The 4,761-nt window shown below is 34.2% G+C and overlaps 1 long non-coding RNA gene across 1 annotated transcript; it reads right to left on the bottom strand.

Annotated features, from left to right (window-relative positions):
* Positions 1-202: 202 nt before the first annotated feature.
* LOC105218413 (uncharacterized) lies at positions 203-3,813 on the bottom strand. Its single transcript, XR_003752856.2, has 4 exons — positions 3,672-3,813; positions 3,330-3,504; positions 405-545; positions 203-329 (listed from the first exon to the last, which is right to left on the bottom strand). It is a non-coding gene; the product is annotated as an uncharacterized LOC105218413 (long non-coding RNA).
* Positions 3,814-4,761: the final 948 nt, after the last annotated feature.

Genomic DNA, 4,761 nt, shown 5'->3' on the forward strand with positions numbered 1-4,761 from the left:
TATCAATTCTCATCCATAATTTCAATGAGAATTGATGTATATAAAGCACTTCTCTGGTAGATGGACCAGCGATTTGAGGAGGTACACTTTGTTGTACAAACGTTTGGTCTGTTGATAATAAATTTAACGTTCTTCATTTATCTCTGTATCGTTTGCAATAATCTTTTTTCGCTTGTTTCGCCAAGTCTGACTTATGTGGGTGTTTCTCTCTGTGGCGATTATCATATTCTTTTCTTTTTTCTACTTCATCCTCATAAGTGGAGTCATCTATCGAGTTTTTTCTTTTTCGACCGTTATTTGAATCATACGCATCCATTTTCAAGACAAATCTATAATCAAAAATAAAGATGTAGATTTTTTTAAAGCTATAATTGTAGCATATATATTTTTTCGGGTTTTCCTACTTTTCCGGCTTTCCCATAATTTTTAACGATTTTCCGACCATCGAATCACGTCCCTTGTGAAATTCTCTAATAAAATGAGAATATTTTCAATTTTTCAGGTTTTCCAACTTTTCCGGCTTTCCGATAATTTTTAATTCTTAGCTGAAATAAGCATAGAGTTAATTTTCCAAAATTTCCGAGATTTTTTGTAATTTTGTAAAAATGTATCAACTTCAAACTTTAAATGCAGCGCCTTTTTAAACGCTAGCGCCAAACTTGTATTCTTGTAATGTAACTGTTGGTAAAACAGGAAGTTGTCTCCCTAGCCCAAGAAAGAGACAGCGATATATACCTATGCGTATACTAATAGTATTGTACACTATTGTAAACATATATGTATGTATCCCACGTGTTTCTCGTTTTCTATATAATTTTATTTAATAACGTGTTGCATTTGTTTATGTACGTAAAAAAATTTACCAAATAAAAGAATAATTTACTTACGTGATGACGAGCAGCAGTTGTAATAATGTATACAAAATATAGTGACACTATAGTATACAAAAGCACTACAACAAAGTTTTTAATTAATTCTATTAACAATTGAATTGTCGATCGATATATGGGGCCTTCAAAACCTATGGTCCGATTTCGGCAATTTTCAGAATGGGGCTGACACACTATGAACATAGTATTTGTGCAAAGTTCTGCACCGATATCTTCACTAGTGCTTACTTTATATATTGTAAAGTAAACGATTCAGATCGTCTTCAAAGTTCTGGTATATAGGAAGTAGGCGTGGTTGTGAAGCGATTTGGCCTATTTTGACAACATATCATTGGGATGTAAGGAAACTATTACAAACCAAGTTTCATTGAAATCGGTCGATTAGTTCCTGAGATATGGTTTTTGACCCATAAGTGGGCGACGCCATGCCCATTTCCCATTTTATAAAAAAATCTGAGTGCAGCTTCCATCTGTCATTTTTCATGTCAAATTTAGTGTTTCTGACGTTTTTCTTTAGTGAGTTAACCCACTTTTTGTAATTTTCAACCTAACCTTTGTATGGGAGGTGGGCGTGGTTATTACTTGATTTCTTTAATTTTTGGACGGTATTAAGAAGTGGCTAAAAAACGACTGCAGAAAGTTTGGTTTATATAGCTCTTTTGGTTTGCGAGATTTGTACAAAAACTTATTTGGGGGCGGGGCCACGCCCACTTCCCTAAAAAAATTACATCCAAAATACCCCTTCATAGTGCGATCCTTCATATCAAATTTAATTTTCATAGCTTTATTTATGGCACTTTATGTGTAATATGCAATATGTAAGCGAAATTCAACCAACTACAAAAAAAGAAGTGGAAAATATCATCAAAATTAGATTAAAGCCTAAAAAGGCTCCCGGCTTCGACTTAATTACAAGTGATGTATTGAAACATTTAACACCCAGAGCATTAACAAAGCTTACATCGACAATAAACGCCTGCATAAATCTTAAATACATCCCAATGTCATGGAAGGTATCCGAAATCATTATAGTACAAAAACCTGGGAAAAGTCCACATGAAGCCTCGTCATATCGTCCAATCTCATTGTTGCCTATTTTGTCTAAGCTACTCGAAGCTGTCATTATTAAAAGACTTGAGAACATAATTGAAGAAAAAGGTATCATACCAATTCATCAATTCGGTTTTAGGACTCAACATTCCACAATCGATCAAGTACATCGCATAACAAACATAATAGAAGATGCGATGGAAAATAAATTGATTTGCACAGCTGTGGTTTTAGACGTATCTCAGGCATTCGATAGAGTATGGCACCATGGTTTACTTTATAAATTAAGACGTTTCTTACCACAATATCTAACTGACTTACTTGAATCTTACTTGAGCAACCGCTACTTCAGAATCAAGCAGCGACAATCGTATACCACATTGCAACCAATAAAAACAGGAGTACCCCAAGGTAGTATCCTGGAACCACTTTTATATATCTTGTTCACTTCCGACATGCCTACGCCGACAAACTGTACAATTGCCACATTTGCTGATGATACCTGCATCATAACGACAGGCAAAAGCGAAGTGGAATCGGCCAACAGAATGCAATCCGCAATTAACGAAATAGTGGAATGGACACGGAGATGGTGCATTACTTTAAACGAGACGAAATCAATACACGTAAACTACACGAACAAAAGTGCTAGATATATTCCTTTACATATTGGTATTGTGGTAGTCCCATACTCCACCTCTGCGAAATATCTGGGCATAACGCTAGATGCAAAGCTGAAATGGAAAGAGCACATACAAAAAAAAGTTGCAGAACTAAATCTAAGATATAGCAAAATAAGATGGTTAATCGGTAACAAATCGCAGCTAACAACCTCAAATAAAATTCTCGTATATAATCAAATGTTGAAACCTATTTGGACATACGGAATTCAACTGTGGGGATGCGCTGCACCGATATACATTCAAGCGATACAACGGTTCCAAAATAAAGTCCTGCGCAAATTTGTAAATGCCCCGTGGTATATACGTAATTCAGACCTGCACCGTGATCTTCATATAAAAATGGTCCGGGAAGTTATTCACGAAACGGCATTGAAACATTCAGCGAGGTTGCAAAATCATGTAAACGCGGAAGCCCGACGACTAGGAGAGATTAGAAATAGCAGACGTCGACTAAAGCGAACAATATTCTACGAACTTATACGAAAATAAAAAGTATTAAACGTAATATTTAGTTTCTGAAAAAAAAACGCTTATATTGTATCTATCTTTTAAAATTAGAAAAATATTGCTTGTTAGTACAATTTTGTTTTGTTTCACTAGTTGCAATCATATGAAATGTAAAAATATATCTAATTACGTTTCAATAAAAAAAAAAAACTTTATGTGTAAAATATCATCTGTCGCGAAAACGGCTGAAAATGCTCACCCACAAAAGTGCCTAACGCGCCATAAGAAGTTTTCACTTCAAAAATACAGTTGACGGTCCCACGGTTGATAACTTGTAGAAAATATCGAATTACTTTTGCTTTTTATCAATCTCAGTTGTCGTTTAAATATATTCAAAGGCCTTTCCGAAATAGGAATATTAGATTCGGAATCTTCTGTTGTGGAATGAATAGTAGCAATATTATGTGAAGTATCAACAAAATAACATCAAAATCGAACTCATTAAGTTTCCACTTTCACCTTTGCAGTTTGGCGTTTGGATCCTTCAAATTGTGGAGCCATTGCAGAGGTCTATGGTCACTATTTACGATAAATTTCTTACCATATAAATATGGTCGAAAATATTTTGATGACCAAACATTCATTCATTAAGAGTCCGCCTTGCAAAACAAACCTTGTTGACTTAAAACAGCTCCAAGAGCCACATTTGATGCTTCGGTGGTTAGAGTAAACTTTCTTTCATAGTCCGGGTATGCTAAAATCGGTTTCTTTTTCAGTTTTTGGCAATGGGTCTTTCAATATGGAATCTATTATATTAGGGTTGGGCTTGATATCCTCTGAGGTTACAATATGCCTGAGAAATTCAGTTTCTTTCTTTAAAAATTCCGTTTTTTTAAAGTGTACTTTTAAATTTGCTTCACTAACGCCGTTTTCACGAAATTTTTTCATTGAAAATTAAGTGCTATTTAATTTTAATTTTAAATTTTATTTAACTTTGTACATAGATTTTCTGGTTTTCACCATTATTCAAAATTGACATACAAAAAATTAAAAGGCATGAATGTTAGAAAGAATAAAAACATATTTATGTAAACAAAAAATTTTATTTATTTGTCAAAATGAAAAAAAATATTGGAAATAATTAAATAATATTTAAATGGCAAAGCGAGATCATTTAAATAATAATGAAGTCAAATGGTGAAACTGGAATAGATAGTTTTTCACTTAAATTTGTTTCGTGAACGACTGCAGAAAATTTGGTTTATATAGCTTTATTAATTTGTGAGATAAATACAAAAAACCTATTTGAGGGCGGGGCCACGCCCACTTCTCCAAAAAATTTACATCAAAATGTGCCCCTCCCTAAAGCGGTCTTGTTTTCCCCATTTTATTTTAATAACTTTATTTATGGCTTAGTTATGACACTGTATAGGTTTTCGGTTTCTGCCATTTTGTGGGCGTGGCAGTGGATCGATTTTTCCCATTTTCGGAAGCAACCTCCTCAAGGTTCCAAGAAATATGTGTTCCAAGTTTCATTAAGAGATCTTAATATTTACTCATGTTATCGCTTGCACGGACAGACGTACCGACGGACGGACAGACATCGGGATTTCAAATCCACTCGTCATATACAAAACTATGATACTCTGTGCAACATGTTGCGAGAGTATAAAAAAAGTAAAATTGGCGGC

The sequence above is a fragment of the Zeugodacus cucurbitae genome, chromosome 4 (genome assembly GCF_028554725.1).
Source record: "Zeugodacus cucurbitae isolate PBARC_wt_2022May chromosome 4, idZeuCucr1.2, whole genome shotgun sequence".
Lineage (NCBI taxonomy): Eukaryota > Metazoa > Arthropoda > Insecta > Diptera > Tephritidae > Zeugodacus > Zeugodacus cucurbitae.